The sequence below is a fragment of the Triticum urartu genome, chromosome 5 (assembly GCF_003073215.2).
Source record: "Triticum urartu cultivar G1812 chromosome 5, Tu2.1, whole genome shotgun sequence".
NCBI lineage: Eukaryota > Viridiplantae > Streptophyta > Magnoliopsida > Poales > Poaceae > Triticum > Triticum urartu.
This window is the reverse complement of record NC_053026.1, coordinates 227,668,063-227,690,631: the sequence shown is the minus strand read 5'-3', so window position 1 is coordinate 227,690,631 and position 22,569 is coordinate 227,668,063. Positions and strand designations below refer to the sequence as shown.

The 22,569-nt window shown below is 43.2% G+C and overlaps 2 long non-coding RNA genes and 1 pseudogene across 2 annotated transcripts; all 3 read right to left on the bottom strand.

Annotated features, from left to right (window-relative positions):
• Positions 1 to 14,088: 14,088 nt before the first annotated feature.
• Positions 14,089 to 15,747, bottom strand: LOC125555841. The gene is made up of 2 exons (XR_007304899.1): positions 15,497 to 15,747; positions 14,089 to 15,398 (listed from the first exon to the last, which is right to left on the bottom strand). It is a non-coding gene; the product is annotated as an uncharacterized LOC125555841 (long non-coding RNA).
• Positions 15,748 to 19,228: 3,481 nt separating this feature from the next.
• On the bottom strand, positions 19,229 to 20,405 carry LOC125506958 (annotated as a pseudogene).
• Positions 20,406 to 20,844: 439 nt separating this feature from the next.
• Positions 20,845 to 22,421, bottom strand: LOC125555840. Its single transcript, XR_007304898.1, has 3 exons — positions 22,212 to 22,421; positions 21,780 to 21,862; positions 20,845 to 21,467 (listed from the first exon to the last, which is right to left on the bottom strand). It is a non-coding gene; the product is annotated as an uncharacterized LOC125555840 (long non-coding RNA).
• Between the last annotated feature and the right edge of the window lie 148 nt (positions 22,422 to 22,569).

Here is a 22,569-nt window from a genome sequence, read left to right as displayed (position 1 = left end):
CCTATGAACTATGAGGAAGCGATGATGAGCCTAGATTCCGCGAAATGGCTTGAGCCCATGAAATCTGAGATGGGATCCATGTATGAGAACAAAGTATGGACTTTGATTGACTTGCCCGATGATCGGCGAGCCATTGAGAATCAATGGATCTTCAAGAGGAAGACGGACGCTGATAGTAGTGTTACTATCTACGAAGCTCGAATTGTTGCAAAAGGTTTTCGACAAGTTCAAGGTGTTGATTACGATAAGATTTTCTCACTCGTAGCGATGCTTAAGTCTGTCTGAATCATGTTAGCAATTGCCACATTTTATGAAATCTGGCAAATGGATGTCAAAACTACATTCCTTAATTTCTTAAAGAAGAGTTGTATATGATGCAACAAGAAGGTTTTGTCAATCCTAAAGGTGCTAACAAAGTGTGCAAGCTCCAGCGATCCATCTATGGACTGGTGCAAGCATCTCGGAGTTGGAATATACGCTTTGATAAGGTGATGAAAGCATATGGTTTTATACAGACTTTTGGTGAGGCTTGTATCTACAAGAAAGTGAGTGGGAGCACTATGGCCTTTCTGATAAGTATATGTGAATGACATATTGTTGATCAAAAATGATGTAGAATTTTCTGGAAAGCATAAAGGAGTGTTTGAAAGGAGTTTTTCAAAGAAAGACCTCGGTGAAGCTTCTTACATATTGAGCATCAAGATCTATAGAGATAGATCAAGACGCTTGATAAGTTTTTTCAATGAGTACATACCTTGACAAGATTTTGAAGTAGTTTAAAATGGAACAGTCAAAGAAAGAGTTCTTGCTTGTGTTGCAAGGTGTGAAGTTGAGTAAAGACTCAAAACCCGACCACGGTAGAAAATAGAAAGATAATGAAAATTCATTCCCTATGCCTCAGTCATAGGTTCTATAAAGTATGTTATGATGTGTACCAGACCTATTGTGTACCTCACCATGAGTTTGGCAAGAGGGTACAATAGTGATCCAGGAGTGGATCAATGGACAGCGGTCAAAATTATCCTTAGTGGAATAAGGACATGTTTCTCAGTCATGGAGGTGACAAAAAGTTCGTCGTAAAGGGTTACGTCGATGCAAGCTTTGACACTGATCCAGATGACTCTAAGTCTCAATCTGGATACATATTGAAAGTGGGAGCAATTAGCTAGAGTAGCTCCGTGCAGAGCATTCTAGACATAGAAATTTGCAAAAATACATACGACTCTGAATGTGGCAGACCCATTGACTAAACTTCTCTCACAAGCAAAACATGATCACACCTTAGTACTTTTTGGGTGTTAATCACATAGCAATGTGAACTAGATTATTGACTCTAGTAAACCCTTTGGGTGTTAGTGTAACATCCCAAATTTTCAATTTGGAATGTTATACATTAGATCATCATGCATATCATATTTTATTTGCTTTGGGTTTTGATCCTAGAAAATTCTAAGCAACTCAAGGACCCACGGAGAGAGTTGGGGATTTCGTTATTTTCATATTTGAGTTTTTCTCAAATTTTGAGAATAGGATCATTTGATTTTATTTATTTTATCATCAATTATTTCTATTACAAAAATATGAGAGAGGGAATAAAATGACTTTCCCAAAATATAGAAATATTGAGGATTTAATAAAAAAATCAAATAGTTTTATTTCAGAGTTTTTTTTGTTGTTTTTATTTGAATTAGGAAAAATGCGCGTTTTTCAAAATTGCATTTAGGGCCCAAATAAATGTTCACTTTGTCGGGCTTGATTTTAGAAGCTCGGGAAAATTTATTTCGGGATTTTTGGAGTCCGTTTAGTATTTCTTTTTATTTTTCTTCCGAGCGAAAAAAAAACGGAACCGACTTTGGGCCGTACTCGACCAGGACTCCGCCTGCCGGGGGCCTTTGTAAGCCGGGGCAAGCCAGCCCGAAGGCCCAGCTGCCCCGAAACCCTAGCCGCGCCCTAACCCTAGCCGCCAGCCGCCGCCGCCCCGCCGCCGATCCGCCGGAGCCGCGCGTCGCCCGAGGTTCGCCGCACCACGAAATCCGTGCCATTTAAAAAAAATTCCGTTCGTCGTTTTTCTTTTTCGTCGGATTTTTCCGCGGTTATTTTCTGATCGCGATTTCTGATCCGATTTTCGTTTTAGTTTAACTTTTCGCTCGTTTATCGGAATCAGGCGATTCAAGCGCCTGGAGTTTCGTCTCGAAACCCTCTATCCGAATAATCAACTTAAACAAGTTTTTGCTACTGTAAAATTTGACTTAGGTTCAGATTACTAGAATGAAGTTGTTTTCTTTCGCCGTTTGACTTTCTTTGCTTCGTTCAATTTGATTCTTTTGCCAACCGGAGTTCTTAAGTTGAACCTTCTGGTTAGGTCTCTTATTTGAGTTTTACCTGTGCATTAGATGAGTACTTATTGTATGCTTGTTTGTTTGCCTGCGATAGAGTACCCGTAGTGCGCCGCATGTTACTTCGAATCGTTAGGTTTCACGTATCATCAGCAAGGCAAGTAACACTTTGATCATACCTTTTCTACAACCCAGTTTTTTTGCATTAGATCAATCTTCACACATTGCATGATTAGGATCTAATTAAACTATGGGGTGGGAAGTAGATGAGGTAGTACCTATTACCTGTTTATTATCAAACCTTTGGGAGTTACTTCTACGTTTGCTTATTATGCCATGCTATGCTAGTAGACGTGGATTGGGTGAGTGAAATCCATGACAGATGTGAGATTGATAATTAATGGTTTATCTAAGGTGGCAACTTAAATACACATCTGGGTGGATTGAGGCACCTGGGTATTCCAGGACATGCCTGCTTTCTTTTGGACCGACACCCAGACTCAAAGGGATCATGAGATTTTTCAAACTAGAAACTTCCGTGTGCAGCCACAAGCCATTATGGGCTCTGGCATAGTTGATTAAGTCGTGCGAACTCTTACAGGGTAGACTAGCAGATGTAGGGGAAAGTAGGTGTACAGATCCATCGTAAGGTGCTAGCGCTTCTGAAAGACTGTGTCTCGGTCATCCGTTTCTCAAACACCATGTAGTGTGAGAAATTCAACGGAGGCGATCGAGTCTTGTGGGGAAAAGTGCGCAAACCTCTGCAGAGTGTAACAAACTAATCATGATTAGCCGTGTCCCCGGTTATGGACATCTTGAGTATCTAGTATCTGGATTATCATGTGAATCTCAACATGTTACTCTAAAATTAATGTTGTTGGGTTAATGATGATGCTTAATTGGGATTGAGAATGCTGTCAACCATTCTCAATGTTTAACAACCACCATGATAGTAATTAAATTTATTCCTTTTGAAGTAGGGAAAAATTGGCTTTATGCAAAACTGTAACCATAGAGCTTTCCATCAGCCAAATATGCATATAGTATAGCTGTTGCATTCCACTACTCTCTATGTGTTACCTTGCCAGCATATTCCATGTGATGACCCGTTTTCGGGCTGCAACGTTAATGTTGCAGACTTTTCAAACGACGATTAAGGAGTTTTTAGGTCGTGGTTCTATACTCAGTGATGTCGTTGGAGTTGATGGACTCACTTAGCTTCCAAGCCTTTCGCTGTTATCGTAATTAGATGGCCTTAAGCCATATTTATTATAATAAGTTCTCTTTTGAGACACTCGATGTAATAAGTGTGTGATTGCTACTCTGCTATAAATCCTCCGAGTACTGTGTGGTGTCAGCATTACTGATCCAGGGATGACACCGGAGCACAGAGATCAGACTGTTTGAGGTCTGGTCGCTACAGAGATGGTATCAGAGCACACGCTGACTGTAGGACACGACCACTAAGCTAAAGACCTAGATCACTACTCACTCTCTTCTCTTCTGACCTCTCATCTTTTCTACTCTTAAGGATGGCGGATGTAAGGAACAAGTTCACCCAACCGGATGAAGATACACCCTTTGGACGCCACTTGAAGGAAGTCACTAGATACCTGAATATAGGAGTACCAAGCTTCACGGGAACCTACAATGCCACTTTACCTGAAGAAGAGCGATGGATGATTCAAGTTCAAATCCCAGGAAGGACGTTCATGCCAGTCACTGAGCCCATAGAGTTTTCTTTTGATGCACCAACTTGGAGTCTAGGAAAGAGCATGGCAGCTCACATCGCCATGGGACGCATTGGAGAAGTCTACCGCAAGGATCTTAAGGATACTATATACCAGATTTGTGGGCGTCGAGATGAACATTGGGAGATGATTAACACCAGGAAAGATAGATCAATTGCAGCTTTTATTCGGGAGTTAAATCAGCACATTCGACGACAAGAGAATCAGATGTGCGCCGACATGATAGACCTGAAGAAGACTAAGACTAGAATCAAGGAACTGGAGGAAGAACTCAAGGCTACACGCGAAGATTATGAAGAAGAAATTGAAGTATTGGTGGATAAGAATGACGACCTGATCAAGAAGATTGGAATATTTATGGGAGGCCCGACACCAGTAGATGAAGACGAAGAACCCAAGGAGATTAGCCCGGAAGACTACATCATCATCGACGGCACCGAATCGGAAGCAGATAGTAGCGATGATGATTATGTTGATGAAGCAGGAGCAGATATCATGGAGTCTACAACCGTAGAATATTTCTAGTAGACCACCTCATCAGTAGTAGTAGTCCATCATGTAAATATAGTAGTCCGAGCACTTTGCGATAGTTAGATCGATTGTATGCCTTTGTTTGTTTGAATGAAGTGAATTGTTTGCTTTTGCCTCATGTGCATATGGGTAGTGTTTTCTCTTTAGACCCCCTTCTATTCTTATATCTCATCTTTTCTAAACCCTCAGATGCCTCCGAGACGTGACCCCGGATTTGCCTTTCCGCCGGAGCTCACCCAGTTGATCCAGCAGCAGAACACCTTGATGCAGTTGCTAGTCCAGAATCAGAATCAGGGGAACAACAACAACAACCCACCACCACCACCACCACCTGTTGACCACTTAGCCCGCTTTCTTAGGCTGAATCCGCCGGTGTTTTCCAGTAGCATCGAGCCAATAATAGCAGATGATTGGCTCCGCAAGACAGCTAGGGAGTTGACCACAGCAGGATGCACAGATGCGAAGAAGGTGAAGTTTGCCGCACATCAGTTAGAAGGACCCGCAACATCATGGTGGGAGAATTTCACAGCCACCTTTCCAGTCGACATTGTCACATGGGATCAATTTCAGCAGGCTTTCCGTACTGCCCATGTTTCAGCAGGAGCTATGGCCATGAAGAAGCGTGAGTTTCGTAACTTGCGCCAAGGAGGACGGACAGTTGGCCAGTATGTGGAGGAGTTTAGTAAGCTAGCACGTTATGCCCCAGACGACGTTGCTACGGATGCAGCTAAGCAGGAGAAGTTCCTGGAAGGACTGAATGATGAGTTGAGTATGCAGTTGATGGTAGCCACCTTCAACAACTACCAGGAGTTGGTAGACCGTGCTCTTATGATTGAAGGGAAGCAGCAGCAAATTGAGAACCGCAAGAGGAAGTATGGACAAGGAAAGTATAATTCAGGAGCTCAGCAGAAGCCACGTTTTACCCCTAGACCGGGAGGACATTTTCAGCATACCCATGGAGTAGGTAGCTCGCACAATCACAATGGCACCAAGAATGGTAATGGGAATGGAGGAAGCAATGGCCAGAACCGTAGCACCCCATCAACCCCAGCCAAGAGAGATCTGAGTCAAGTCACATGTTTCAAGTGTTCCAAGACCGGACATTATGCCAATGAATGTCCTGAAGGCCAAAACGGCAATGGAAGTTCTGGGAAGAAGCCGAACCCTTTCAACAGGGGACAGGTGAACCACGTTAATGTGGAGGAGGTTGAAGCTCAGCCCGATGCAGTAATAGGTAAGTTTTTGGTTAAGTCATTTACTGCACTCGTTCTTTTTGATACTGGTGCATCGCATTCATACATATCAAGGGGATTTGTGGAAAATATAGCCTACCCACTAGGGTTATCAAAACACCTATGCTAGTAAGCTCACCAGGAGCAGAGTACATGGCCAGTCAAGGATGCTTTCAAGTGTCATTAAGTATAGGACGGCATGTTTTCCCAACAGATTTAATTATTCTGGAATCCCAAGGTCTGGATGTGATTCTTGGTATGGATTGGTTGTCGATGTATGGAGGAAACATCGATTGTGCTAGTAAGTCAATTTTGCTTACCACCCCAGAAGGGAGAAGGATCAAGTATGTATCGGCATCCGCCAAACAAGACACAAGTAAATTCATTAATAGGAGTTGTGCAGGAGGAAGTACCAGTGGTAAGGGAATTCCCTGATGTATTTCCAGAGGAGTTGCCAGGCATGCCACCGGATAGAGATATTGAGTTCTTGATTGAGCTATTGCCAGGCACAGGGCCAATATCAAAGAGATCATATAGGATGCCAGCAAAGGATTTGGTGGAAATTAAGAAACAGATTAAGGAGTTACTGGATAAAGGTTACATTCGCCAAGTTCTTCACCTTGGGGATCACCAGTACTACTAGTGGAGAAGAAGGATGGATCGTTAAGGATGGTTGTTGATTATCGAGGATTGAATGAAGTAACAATCAAGAACAAGTACCCGCTACCAATGATCAATGATCTGTTTGATCGATTGCAAGGAGCTAAAGTGTTTTCCAAGATCGATTTGCGATCAGGGTACCACCAGTTGAAGATTCGAGAACAGGATATTCCGAAGACAGCTTTTACCACCAGGTATGGGCTGTATGAGTATACCGTTATGTCATTTGGTCTGACTAACGCGCCTGCCTATTTTATGAACATGATGAACAAAGTGTTTATGGAGTTTTTGGATAAGTTCGTCGTAGTGTTCATTGATGATATCCTGGTTTATTCAAAGAATGAAGAGGAACATAAGGAGCATTTGCGTTTGGTACTTGAAAAGATCAGAGAACATCAATTATATGCCAAGTTCAGCAAATGTGAGTTTTGGTTGAAGGAAGTAGGATTCCTCGGACACGCTATATCTGGAGAAGGTATAGCTGTTGATCCCACTAAAGTTGATACCGTGACCAAGTGGGAAGCCCCAACTACCGTTGGAGAGATCCGGAGTTTTCTTGGACTCGCAGGATACTACCGGAGGTTTATTGAAATTTTTTCAAAGATTTCGAAGCCTATGACGGAGTTGTTGAAGAAAGATACCAAGTTCAAATGGACTGAGCAGTGTGAGGCTAGTTTCCAGGAGTTGAAGAAACGCTTGGTTACCTCACCAGTGTTGATTTTGCCAGATCAGACCAAGGATTATGAGGTGTATTGCGACGCTTCACGTCGAGGACTTGGAGCAGTGCTTATGCAGGAAGGGAGAGTTGTTTCATATGCCTCAAGACAACTGAAGCCCCATGAGTTGAATTACGCTACGCATGATTTGGAGTTAGCAGCCGTAGTGCATGCCTTGAAGACATGGAGACATTTCCTCTTCGGAAATCATTGTGAGGTGTACACAGATCATAAGAGTTTGAAGTACATTTTCACACAGAAGGAGTTGAACCTCAGACAAAGGAGATGGTTGGAGCTCATCAAGGATTATGATATGAAATTGCATTATCATCCCGGGAAGGCTAATGTAGTAGCTGATGCATTAAGCCGCAAGAGCCATGTCAATACGTTAATGACGGGAGAAATACCCAAGGAGTTAGCAGAAAATCTTCGTGAACTATGTTTGGAAATAGTTCCGAGAGGCTATGTAGCAGCGTTGGAGATTCAGTCAACTTTGATGGACAGAATCAGGGAAGCTCAGAAGACTGACAAGGAGATTGCTTCCACAAAGGAGAAAATGAAAGAAGGAAAAGCTAAAGGATTTCGTGAGGATGAGCACGATACCCTATGGTTTGAAGACCGTGTCTATGTGCCCAATGACCCGGAGATCAGGAAGTTAATTCTGCAAGAGGCCCCTGATTCACCCTATTTGATTCACCCAGGGAATACCAAGATGTATCTGGATTTGAAGGATATTTTCTGGTGGACCGGAATGAAGAAAGAAATAGCAGAGTATGTAACAGTTTGTGATGTATGCCAGAGAGTAAAGGCAGAGCATCAGAAGCCAGCGGGATTGTTACAACCATTGCCGATATCCGAATGGAAGTGGGATAAGTTAGGCATGGATTTTATCACGGGATTGCCCAGGACTCGTTCAGGCTATGACTCGATTTGGGTTGTAGTCGATCGATTGATGAAAGTAGCTCATTTCATCCCAGTAAAGACCACTTATACCAGTGCTAAGTTGGCAAAAATATACATGACCAGAATAGTATGTCTGCATGGAGTTCCGAGGAGTATCGTATCAGATAGAGGAACCCAGTTTACCTCAAAGTTCTGGAAGCAGTTGCACGAAACTTTGGGAACCAGGCTAGAATTCAGTACAGCTTTTCATCCGCAGACAGATGGATAGACCGAGAGAGTTAATCAGATTTTGGAGGATATGTTGAGAGCTTGTGCGCTAGATTATGGATCTAGTTGGGACGATAATTTGCCATATGCAGAGTTCTCTTACAACAACAGTTACCAAACCAGTTTGAAGATGGCCCCTTTCGAAGCTTTGTACGGAAGGAGGTGCAGGACACCGTTGTCGTGGGACGAAGTTGGAGACCGTCAGTTGTTTGGACCTGACTTTATTAAGGAGTCTGAACAGAAAGTGAAGTTGATTCGCGATAGGCTCAAGGTAGCCCAGTCTAGACAGAAGAGTTATGCAGATTCTAAACGCAAGGAGACAGTTTACGAAGTTGGAGACAGAGCTTATCTTCGAGTATCTCCACTTCGGGGAACAAAGCGTTTTGGAGTTAAAGGGAAGTTAGCGCCACGATTGGTAGGACCATATCGAATTTTGGAGCATATGGGAGAAGTGGCCTACAAGTTGAAATTGCCCGAAGGATTGTCAGGAATTCATGATGTGTTCCATGTTTCTCAGTTAAAGAAGTGTCACGCGGAGATGGCTGACATACCATTGAGAGACACAGTGCCTTTGGAAACTATTCAGTTGGATAACGATTTGACCTACGATGAGAAACCAGTTAAGATCCTCGAGTTTGCCAGCCGAGTTACTCGCAGCAAAGTTATCAAGTTTTGCAAGGTTCAGTGGAGCCACCACACGGAGGATGAAGCCACCTGGGAACTAGAGGAAGATTTGCTCAAAGACCACCCTCACCTATTTTCTAGCCAACCCGAATCTCGAGGGCGAGATTCATCTTAAGGGGGGTAGGTTTGTAACATCCCAAATTTTCAATTTGGAATGTTATACATTAGATCATCATGCATATCATATTTTATTTGCTTTGGGTTTTGATCCTAGAAAATTCTAAGCAACTCAAGGACCCACGAAGAGAGTTGGGGATTTCGTTATTTTCATATTTGAGTTTTTCTCAAATTTTGAGAATAGGATCATTTGATTTTATTTATTTTATCATCAATTATTTCTATTACAAAAATATGAGAGAGGGAATAAAATGACTTTCCCAAAATATAAGAAATATTGAGGATTTAATAAAAAAATCAAATAGTTTTATTTCAGAGTTTTTTTTTGTTGTTTTTATTTGAATTAGGAAAAATGCGCGTTTTTCAAAATTGCATTTAGGGCCCAAATAAATGTTCACTTTGTCGGGCTTGATTTTAGAAGCTCGGGAAAATTTATTTCGGGATTTTTGGAGTCCGTTTAGTATTTCTTTTTATTTTTCTTCCGAGCGGATTTATAAAAAAACGGAAACCGACTTTGGGCCGTACCCGGCCAGGAAACCTCCGCCCGGGGCCTTTATATAGCGCCCGAGCCAGCCCGAGAGAGCCCAGCTAGCCCACCCCGCCGCCTAACCCTAACCGTAATCCGCCGCCGCCCCGCCGCCGATCCGCCGGAGCCGCGCGTCGCCCGAGGTTCGCCGCACCACGAAATCCGTGCCATTTAAAAAAAATTCCGTTCGTCGTTTTTCTTTTTCGTCGGATTTTTCCGCGGTTATTTTCTGATCGCGATTTCTGATCCGATTTTCGTTTTAGTTTAACTTTTCGCTCGTTTATCGGAATCAGGCGATTCAAGCGCCTGGAGTTTCGTCTCGAAACCCTCTATCCGAATAATCAACTTAAACAAGTTTTTTGCTACTATAAAATTTGACTTAGGTTCAGATTACTAGAACGAAGTTGTTTTCTTTCGCCGTTTGACTTTCTTTGCTTCGTTCGATTTGATTCTTTTGCCAACCGGAGTTCTTAAGTTGAACCTTCTGGTTAGATCTCTTATTTGAGTTTTACATGTGCATTAGATGAGTACTTATTGTATGCTTGTTTGTTTGCCTGCGATAGAGTACCCGGAGTGCGCCGCCTGTTACTTCGAATCGTTAGGTTTCACGGATCATCAGCAAGGCAAGTAACACTTTGATCATACCTTTTCTACAACCCAGTTTTTTTGCATTAGATCAATCTTCACACATTGCATGATTAGGATCTAATTAAACCGTGGGATGGGAAGTAGATGAGGTAGTACCTATTACCTGTTTATTATCAAACCTTTGGGAGTTACTTCTACGTTTGCTTATTATGCCATGCTATGCTAGTAGACGTGGATTGGGTGAGTGAAATCCATGACAGATGTGAGATTGATAATTAATGGTTTATCTAAGGTGGCAACTTAAATACACATCTGGGTGGATTGAGGCACCTGGGTATTCCAGGACATGCCTGCTTTCTTTTGGACCGACACCCAGACTCAAAGGGATCATGAGATTTTTCAAACTAGAAACTTCCGTGTGCAGCCACAAGCCATTATGGGCTCTGGCATAGTTGATTAAGTCGTGCGAACTCTTACAGGGTAGGGAAGTAGATGAGGTAGTACCTATTACCTGTTTATTATCAAACCTTTGGGAGTTACTTCTACGTTTGCTTATTATGCCATGCTATGCTAGTAGACGTGGATTGGGTGAGTGAAATCCATGACAGATGTGAGATTGATAATTAATGGTTTATCTAAGGTGGCAACTTAAATACACATCTGGGTGGATTGAGGCACCTGGGTATTCCAGGACATGCCTGCTTTCTTTTGGACCGACACCCAGACTCAAAGGGATCATGAGATTTTTCAAACTAGAAACTTCCGTGTGCAGCCACAAGCCATTATGGGCTCTGGCATAGTTGATTAAGTCGTGCGAACTCTTACAGGGTAGACTAGCAGATGTAGGGGAAAGTAGGTGTACCGATCTATCCATCGTAAGGTGCTAGCGCTTCTGAAAGACTGTGTCTCGGTCATCCGTTTCTCAGACACCATGTAGTGCGAGAAATCCAACGGAGGCGATCGAGTCTTGTGGGGAAAAGTGCGCAAACCTCTGCAGAGTGTAACAAACTAATCATGATTAGCCGTGTCCCCGGTTATGGACATCTTGAGTATCTAGTATCTGGATTATCATGTGAATCTCAACATGTTACTCTAAAATTAATGTTGTTGGGTTAATGATGATGCTTAATTGGGATTGAGAATGCTGTCAACCATTCTCAATGTTTAACAACCACCATGATAGTAATTAAATTTATTCCTTTTGAAGTAGGGAAAAATTGGCTTTATGCAAAACTGTAACCATAGAGCTTTCCACCAGCCAAATATGCATATAGTATAGCTGTTGCATTCCACTACTCTCTATGTGTTACCTTGCCAGCATATTCCATGTGCTGACCCGTTTTCGGGCTGCAACGTTAATGTTGCAGACTTTTCAGACGACGATTAAGGAGTTTTTAGGTCGTGGTTCTATACTCAGTGATGCCGTTGGAGTTGATGGACTCACTTATCTTCCAAGCCTTCCGCTGTTATCGTAATTAGATGGCCTTAAGCCATATTTATTGTAATAAGTTCTCTTTTGAGACACTCGATGTAATAAGTATGTGATTGCTACTCTGCTATAAATCCTCCGAGTACTGTGTGGTGTCAGCATTACTGATCCAGGGATGACACCGGAGCACAGAGATCAGACTGTTTGAGGTCTGGTCGCTACAGTTAGTCACATGGAGATGTGAACTAATCACATAAATATGTGAACTTTTTGTGTTAAATCACATGACGATGTGAACTAGATTATTGACTCTAGTGCAAGTGGGAGACTGAAGGAAATATGCCCTAGAGGCAATAATAAAGTTGTTATTTATATTTCCTTATATCATGATAAATGTTTAATATTCATTCTAGAATTGTATTAGCCGAAAACTTAGTACATGTGTGAACACATAGACAACACAGAGTGTCCCTAGTGTGCCTCTACTTGACTAGCTTGTTAATCAAAGATGGTTAAGTTTCCTGACCATAGACATATGTTGTCATTTGATGAACGGGATCACATCATTAGAGAATAATGTGATGGACAAGACCCATCCGTTAGCTTAGCATAATGATCGTTTAGTTTTATTGCTATTGCTTTCTTCATGACTTATACATGTTCCTCTGACTATGAGATTATGCAACTCCCGAATACCAGAGGAACACCTTGTGTGCTATCAAACGTCACAACGTAACTGGGTGATTATAAAGATGCTCTACAGGTGTCTCCGATGGTGTTTGTCGAGTTGGCATAGATCAAGATTAGGATTGGTCACTCCGTGTATCGGAGAGGTATCTCTGGGCCCTCTCGGTAATGCACATCACTATAAGCCTTGCAAGCAATGTGACTAATGAGTTAGTTGCGGGATGATGCATTATAGAACGAGTAAAGAGACTTTCCAATAACGAGATTGAACTAGGTATGGTGATACTGACGATCGAATCTCGGGCAAATAACATACCGATGGCAAAGGGAATAACGTATGTTGTTATGCGGCTTGACAGATAAAGATCTTCGTAGAATATGTAGGAGACAATATGAGCATCTAGGTTCCGCTATCGATTATTGACCTGAGATGTGTCTCAGTCATGTCTACATAGTTCTCGAACCCGCAGGGTCCGCACGCTTAACGTTCGATGACGATTTGTATTATGAGTTATGTGATTTGATGACCGAAGCTTGTTCGGAGTCCCGGATGAGATCACAGACATGACAAGGAGTCTCGAAATGGTTGAGAGGTAAAGATTCATATATTGGAAGGTTGCATTTGGACATCGGAATGGTTCTGAGTGGTTCAGGCATTTTTCTGGAGTACCGGGAGGTTACCGAAACCCCCCGGGAGAAGTTATGGGCCTTATGGGCAATAAGAGGGAAGCACACCAGCCCACAAGGGGCTGGTGTGCCCCCCCCCCCCTTGGGTAGGAGGCCGATTTGGACTAGGAGAAGGGGGACGGCCCCCCTTCTCCTTCTCACTTCCCCCTTTCCTACTCCATGTGGGAGGTGGAATCCTACTAGGACTACAGAGTCCTAGTAGGACTCCACACCTTGGCGCGCGCCCCTGGGGCCGGCTGCCTCTCCCTCTCCCTCCTTTATATACGGAGGCAGGGGCACCCCAAAGACACACAAGTTGATCTTTTAGTCGTGTGCGGTGCCCCCCTCCACAGTTACACACCTCGATCATATCGTTGTAGTGCTTATGTGAAGCCCTGCATCAGTAACTTCATCATCACCGTCACCACACCGTCGTGCTGACGGAACTCTCCCTCGGCCTCAACTGGATGAAGAGTTCGAGGGACGTCATCGAGATGAACGTGTGCTGTTTGCGGAGGTGCCATACATTCGGTACTTGGATCGGTTGGATAACGAAGACGTTCGACTACATCAACCGTACTATCCGCTTTCGGTCTACGAGGGTAGATGGACACACTCTCCCCGCTCGTTGCTATGCTTCTTCTAGATAGATCTTGCGTGATCATAGAAAATTTTTGAAATACTATGTTCCCCAACAATTAATCACCCTTCCGGTGAAAGGATCATCCCTTGGTGAACCTTGCCTTCCCTCCAGTAGGCTGGCAAAGCACAGTTTGTCAGCCAGGGCACACCACAAAAGTCTGACAGTGGCTGAACAATCATTATGTGATAAAAAAAACATAGTAAGTTGGATTTTGTGATGGAAGAGAGATAATCAACAATTATATCATAAGTCCATGAAGTCCACTTAACAGTGCTTAGGTTCGACTTTCAGATTAGTAACACACACATTATGTTATGTCAAGAAGGTGTGAAGCAACACTAATGATCACATCTAAAGTGGAAAATCAAGAGTGGACATCTACGCTCATAGTCATAGTTACAGTAGTACTTTTTCACTGAATTAACATGCATTTGCGAAGAGATGCTAATCATCCATGTGGCCATTCTCTGCAACATAGATGTATATATTTAGTAAGCGTAATAGACTGAGTCCAATAGGCGAGAGACACTGCACCAATCTATTTTCTTTCCGGGCAACACACTGCACTGACTCTAAATTGAACTCTTCTAAATTCATCTCGCCTTCACCACAAAGCTCCAAAAGATAAAAAGGAATTAGCCAAACGTTGAAAAAGTCACCAAATATATGAGCTAGATGAGAATAAACAGATGAAGCGACAATGATCAATAATAAACACTTGGACAGGGAATAAACTACCCCTACTGAATTAGCTGAGGTGCAGCACCGTGACCTTGCAACAATAGCCCACGTGGAGGCGACCCGGCTTGCATTCCCGATCCACAACAGTTGTGGGCAGACGCTGCTCCTACTGGAGGATTCTCCAATCGAATCCAGGCTTGGCAGTAGCACCTTTATGAATGTAACTCAACTGCTTGAATGTGTCACTGGTGAATATATTCATCAATGGAATTTGACATGTCAAGCAAAAACTTGATGTAGTTTCAGAAGATCCATTCCACATCCCAAGACCCGTGTACAAACAACAACAGATACTTCTCCAGTGAGAAACCGTCTCAATCTTTCTCTTATCTTTTTCATTGCTTTCTCATCCTGAATGGAACTTACTCCAACCCAGTAGCAGCAGTAATTGCTTCAGACAAGAGATCACCAACTCTAGAACTCACAAATACAACAGCAGGAGGTTTGAAGTACTGCTTACTCTTCATTATCTCAAAAATCTTCTGCTTCTGCTTAGACTCCACCCAAATTACCACTTGTCTAATTGATTTGTTTGGTTTACCTAGGTTCCCACAAGAAATACTCCATGTATCAATCATGGTGTAAGACAGAGTTTGACAATTTATGAATGTACTGTTGCTGAAAACATCATGACCTGTGGACATGAGAGCGTGCCAAAGATATGCATGGCCTAATCTCTGAATCCTCTCTCTAGCAAGCAGTCCACTTCATCCAAAACAAACACAGAAACATCTATAATTAAGGTCGACATTGCATGCAGAGGCTGGGCTTCCCTGCCACTGGTTCCCCGTCCTCCGCGACCAACACCACCAAAACAGCCAGGCCGCCGAGCTGCGCTACACCCCGGTGCATCACCACAGCAGCCCGTTATCCACCGCGGCGTTTGGATCGACCAGGGGCGGCGGCGCGGTCGACCATGACCTGCGGCGACGGGGAATTCGACCAAACTGGTGGTCATGGACTCGGGGGAAAGGAGGGGAGGCGCTGGGGAGCTGGAGTCTTGAGAGAGGAAGGCGCACCTGTGGTGGTCGTCGGTGGTAGGGGCTGCCGGGGTGGTGCCGCAAAGGGCGGCGACGGCGCGGGAGGGAGTCGGGGTCGTAGGCATTCTGGTTTGTCTTTGCGGCACCATAGTAGCATGAGCGGGGGAGCTTCCAACGGCCGCGGCGTCGGTGGCGACGCATGCGACGGGGGGAGGGTGGCGACGCATGCGACGGGGGGAGGGTGGCGACGCGCTGGAAGCTGGAGGTTGAGATGGGATCGGGAGGTAGGGTGATTTTTTTACCTCGTCCATATACCGGTTCGGTTGACTTATATACGAGGTTGAATACCCTAAATCACAGGGGCTATTTTGCAAAAACGCCGCGACGGTGAACCCCCCGACTCAACCCGTGCTTTATTTATTATAATATACTAGCAAAAATGTCCGTGCGTTGCAATGGGAGAAAAAAGATAGTGTTTATCACCGAAATTAATTGGATTTTTTTCTTTGGCGGAACGCATGTGCTTTACCATAAAACAAACACCAGAGCTGGATTCCATCTCGTTCGTTGCGGACTAATGCGAGTGGGTCCAACGAGCCAGGCTTGTTCGTAGAGGTATGGGCTTTGGTGGACATCCTGGCATGCCATCACCCATACATATGTGTTTCATGAGTGTGGCAATGAGCTAGTCGGGCATGTCGATTGTGGAAGCTGTGAGCCGCTTCCTCGTCTCCTACAATGTCTCATCGCCTCATCGGTTTACAGTATACACACCATATGTCTTTGGAAAATGGTCGACAACTCCTTATTTGGAGTAAGAATTTAACCATGGTGAGATCGCCACAATCCTATGATAGCAACCTGGAAGATGTAGCCCAAACATTAATGTCCTCGATGATCCGGGTACCACTAATGATCAAAAATTGCTAAAATAAGTCTAGAAAGTGCAGTGTTATGAATTTAGAAGCATCACCTCCTCTACGTTGTTATGAATTTTGCTTTTGCTAGCCCACCACCGCTGCATGACGGATTTAATCCAACTTCAACCCAATTCAAGTCCCCCTTTATTTGTACACCATTAGCCACCAGGGATCAACGCCAATTTTACGGTCTCTTTTAAATATAGATTTTCGTTTATTCATGATAGCACATATGCCCGTGCGTTGTAACGAGAAAGAAAATTGAGGTGTCCACCAAATACCCATCGCATGTCGAGGTATAAAACAAATGCATATCATGCTTTAAGGAAAAAAATCATCGCACTTTCCTAGTGAGTCATTTATTCATGTTGGCACTTTTAATATTCGCAACGTCCTCCTCTCGTCGATGATGGTAAGGTTTTTGGTATCCACAATTAATGTTTTATTATGAAGCCGCGTTCATGTACTTTGACGACACGTCCTTCAGCTTCGTACTACCATCAGATGGAAGAGTAGTGGTGCATTGAATGGGAATTTTTTATAGAGATTTTTTTTAAAAATATTCAAATGCAAGCCGTTTTTTGCTATGTTATTTTTAGAGAAGATTGGTTGTTTGGTTTGCAAGGTTATACTCCATTCTCCTTTTTTGCATAATTTGGACTTGATCCAAACACAAGCATTTCACGTAGACATCGGATAGGCTCTTTCTTTAAAAAAGACGCGCACGTTGAGAGACCAGAACCGCACGCACACATCTCATTTGTTCATCAATTTCAAGCTCCTTGCAATAGATTTATTTTTCTATGTTTTCTCTCTCCCGCCACTTTGAACAGAAAAGAACTATTTTCTCTATTGTCTCGAGTAAACCGCCGCCGCTGGCCAGAGACCCCATACGCCTCGTTGTAGTCATGGCCGGCCGGCCGCGTGTACGCCTCGTCATTGTAGTGATGCCACGTTTCAAAGCCCTATTCTCTAAAAACAAAATGAACATTGTAACAACCTGCGAGCTTCTTCCTTGCTCTAGCTTTCTCTAGAGCCGAGCAGCAGCGCAGGCAGCGCTCGAGCATCTCGGGTCCGACCCTCACGCCCTCACGCCCTGCCGTTTTTCTTCTTTCACCCCTGTCACCGCTGTCCCAGCCTTTCTTCGCTCGTTCCATTCCCTTTCCTTCGCTCATTTCATGTCCCCCATCTGCATATCTGCAAGCTAGCCTGCCAGAGACTGAATTTACACTTCCTTGTTTCTGTTAATCTCCTTCAGGCCCACCGTGCATGCATGTATGAGTTGCTTCCTTTTCTCAGCCTTTGCTTATTGATTCCCAGACAGCTCCTTGATAACCAGGACATTGAAAGGCCTATATAAATTAGTAGGATTGGATTTAAGGACGCGAGGTGGGATTAATAATACATGAAACAAACTTTTCTTCTTAGCAAACCAGCTCAGTTGGTGCCGACAATAGCTAGGCGAAGATGAGGTCGTGAGTTCAATTCCAAGTAGCATCTAATATTTTTGCCAGGCCCTTTATGTTGGCTAGATTAGTTGGGCCACAGCCCAAGCTGCATGCGGCTTTCCATCACGTAGGCTTCGTTCGAGTCTCATCCCTCCGGACGGAAGTTGTGCGTGGCGGGCCACATGAATAGTATCAAAATTTAGTACCACCTTGAATATGTTTTAAATTCAAACTGAAAGCGTAAAATCACGGGAAGAAGCGTATTGTGACGGTGAACCCACGGAGTCAATCCGTGCTTTATTATTAGGGAAAGAAATATACTAGCACAAATGCCCAAGCGTTGCATCGGGTGAAAAAAAACCACACTTTCCTAACCCAATTGCTCAAGACCCCCTCTCATTCCAGGACAGACCGCCAGGCATGATGACATGAACAAACTCTTTGAAATCCTCCATCCTGCCATGAAAATATGTACTGCAGAAAAATATGAACGTATTTCAGAAGTGTACTAAAGGTGTGTGGAATTTAAACCATAGAAATATCTATCTGGTTGTGAGTATCTCTTCATGCCTTTGTTGGAGTTGCTTAGTGATGTCCAAAACATATCGCATTATACCGTAAATAGTAAAGTCAATTTTAGTACAATGTTTTTGCTTCACTACGGAGGTAACACGAATTTTCATGAACCAATGTTGGCTAGATTTAGGGACTGTAGCATAGCACTATTCGTGCCCAACAATCAAGCACCTATTTTTAACTGGTACTATCTTTTTCATTATAATTCTCAAAAATTTATTGTACATGAACAATAAATAAACAATTTCTTTATTATGACTTAGACATAGTATTTTCTAACATAATTTTTCCCGGTGATTATAAACAATAAATAAATAATTCTAGAATAATTTTCTCTCGAGTTATGGACGGGGTAAAACTTCGTTCATGGGATTATAGCTAGTGGCAGAGGATGAAATTTTTTTGAGGGGGGAGACTTTTGATTGATTTCTAGGTGGTTTACGTTGTTCCCACAATCTTTTTAGAGATCAATCAACTCATGACAGGACAAAACAAATGACAAAAAATAACCAGGCTATGTTTGTCTGTCAATCCCAGAAATCCCTCCCTTTCCTTCTTTATTATCAATTCTGGAATCCCTCCTTTCCTTCTTTGTTCTCTGCATTCTTCCTTATTAGGACACTTTCTTCTTATTACGGGACGTCTGGCTTCCCACTTTTTTCCCGGAATCCCTCTTTCCTTGTTATTATGGGACAGCTTCCCACTTTCCCTTTTTTTTGCTTTCAATCCCCGAATTCCCTCCTTTCCTTCTTATTACCGGAAGGGTTCCCACTTTCCTATTTTTCTTTGCTGTCAATCCCGGAAAACCCTTCTTTCCTTCTTTATTTTTAGGACGAGAGAACTGGTGTATCACCGGCTGCCGCGAAAAGAGATCCATCATGTTTGAAAGAAGCATAGTGGAGAAAATCATACCCAACAGAAGCATAAGGAATCAAGCATTCTACAAGAAGAATGAGGACAGAATGCACATAAGAGGCTGGTGTGCTGCTTGCTTTCTTCAAACAGTGTGAAAGTATGCAAATATGAAGTACTGACTTGTTTGCTAATTGCAATGGCATTATTTTCTGATACTGGAGACCGTGCACCCCAATGGCCTCTAGAAATTGACAGAAACATATATCAAAGTATGGAGGGCGAGAGAACTGGTGTATTCCTCAGGAACAAAGAACTACCAGAACTGGTGTATTCCTCAGGAACATACTACATTATTGTTTAGTATAGAATCCTGCTCATGCTGAGGGTTAACCAAGTCAAGTATTGGTTCAACATGATCTCCTGGGGGGATGCAATGGTAAAAAAATAGCTTTTTCTTCTTACTGAAAGTACATCTATGTAAGAACAGGTGGTTAAGCACAATCCTAGCTAATCTAGCAAACCGGGCCACGAATGAGAGCTCTGGTACATTAATTTGTAGAGAGAGTGGCAGAAAGCAGCTCTACATCTCATGCCATCTTCAACCCCAAATGTGGCCGTCATCCCCGCAGCTGTCACAAATCATAGACCACGTTGTAAATTTTCCTTCTTGATTGGGAACACCCTTGGCAGAAAGAAGAGGCTTTTACTTGAAGAGTAGCGGCTGAATCAGATCGTTGTAGAACTTGGCGTCATAAACGGCGCCACTATGTGCTTGGATGATGCAAACAGGTCGACCAGCACGGTGGCAGCCGGGCTGAATCAAATCAAGGGGAACGGGGTGTTTGTACACACAGAATAGAGTAGGGAGTGGGGGAGAAGGGGGAGGGGGGAGGCGAAAACTGGGGGGGCGCCGTGGGCGGAGGCAGAGGAGGAGATGCAGGAAGACAGCGAGAAGGACCGTCGCTGGAGGCGGCGGCGAGGAGGATGTGTGGGTCGGGTTCGTCGTGGTGGTCGTAGAAGACGGCGCGGAAGAGGGTGCAGCAGGAGAGGTCGCGCTCCCGCAGGATGCCCTGCCGGTACGCCCCCTCGTCCCACTCGCGCGCGTCGAGTCCTGGCTGCGCCTGCACCGTCATCGTCGCCGTCGCCATCTCCTCGTGATTCTTTGCTGCTGGCTGCGCTCAAACGGGATATGTGGGCCTGATTTACTAGGCCGAAGCGCACGGGCGGGCATCGTTCGATGCACACGACGTGGTACGTGGTTCCGTGAATTAGTACCACCTCACGTATATGTTTTAAATTCAAAGTGAAAGTGTAAACTTACGGGAAGAAGCGTATTGTGACGGTGAACCCACGAAGTCAATCCGTACTTTATTATTAGGGATAGACTAGTACATATGCCCGTGCATTGCAATGGGAGAAATAACCTGGTGTTCATTGAAATTTAAACAAATATGCACTCTAAAATCTAATCAACTGCATCGTTCAAGACTTCAAGTAAAAGTACATTTGGATTCAAGATGTTGCAGTTTATTAATTATTTTTGCTAGCAAGTATTTGATAGAAGATAAAATCAATCATCGCATGTATATATAAAGCGTGGGTCGAACAACTGGCTATTAAAAATATGGGTAGAAAAGGTGGAATATGTACTTTTTGGCCTCCTTAACAACCGTATGCAATTAGTGGAGAGAAGGTCTGTGAAAATGCACTGGTGGCTGCCCCTGAGGCAGTTTCAGGTCAAACTAAAGTGTGATGGAAGGTCATCTGCAACATCTAGACTGTCGCCTGGTGACGAGGAGGCCAGATCTTTGTCAACTCCAACCGCCACACATCAGGGGCCCCTCCAACAACCATTGTACCCTATCTCCACCACCCAATTTTATTGCTTGAGATCCATGCACATGATTGGAAATAGAGATTGTTCATGTCCTTCAGTCTTCCTATTAGTACTGCTTATAAATTGCTTATCACAGACCATTGCGTCTCAAAGTGGGGTACATGTCCTTCTTGCTGCACATGATGCAAAAGTTCTGCAGCTTCCAGGTTGGACCTACAGTAGTTATCAGAAACAATTCTATACATGCCAAAGGATGGTACAGAACCAAAGGTCAATAACATCTCCGAAATCTTCTTGGCATAACATTTCTTCCCATGGCACCAAAGGTCACTCGTGCATATCAAAGGACATCTTGCTTGGTTTTAACTTTCCCACTGCATCTCAGCAAGAAAATCAAGTGACTGGTCAAATTCCTTCAATATATATATCATGTATACAACAGAGCATTGTATCTAGCTTCACATGGAAATCTTCCATTTATCATATTATCAGACATTTCCACGTATGCCTGTCTTCATAATTCCCCGATTGGGACACCAAAACTGATGTATGTCTAAGCTTAGGTTGTTCGGACTTTATTTTGCTTCAGAACATATCTTTCCAAACGAAAGAAGAGCTAAGCTGATTTTAGTCAACTAAATGACTAAACCATGCTTTCATCCACTACCCTCAAACAAATGAAATACCAGGTAATGCAGAGGACAAGATCTCTAAGCGCTAGGCTTCAGATGGAGGAAAAACTAGAAGCCTCTGGCTGACTGCTGCAATGCTTCTCATAGTGGTCGAATCTTAAGTTAAGAACTGATAAAATAGGTGTTATATACTGATTAATAACAAAGAAAATAATTGTTAATTTGGCTCACTACTTAGATCGGTTTCAGACATAACATCATTGTTTCCGAAGATTTATTTCAAAACTTTAAGTAAAGTAAGGACAGTAGATCTGCAAAACACATTGCAAAATCCTAAAAAGGTCTAAGACTACAATCATGCCTACAAAAATAAACTAAGTAGCTATCGCCAATAATTACTTGCCCTCCTAGTTAAATTCTATTGGAATTCACGGGAAATTAATTAATTTAGTAGCCAATGGAATGCATGTAAGGGACCACTCTTACCATACAAATCTAGCAATTGCTTTCACGAAGAGAGAGGTGTGGATGGAGAATTCCATGGGTGTAAGTTGGACCAGATGAGTGGATAAAGTTCTTGCTGCAGATTGCTAGACATTAGTCGCTTTTTGGATAGACCGGAACTTCACATTTACCAGAGAAAACATCAATATATTGATCTCCCATCCTGAAGCGCACAAGGAGAAGGTTATCACATGTTTAGAGGATTATTTCATATCACCATTAAACAAAAATCACACGTGCCTACTACAAACCTTCTATCTTTATGTTTGCAAATCGAACTGCAAACTTGAAGCAAAATCTGCAAAGTTTTTGGGTATTAAAATTTGCCATGTTGCAATTC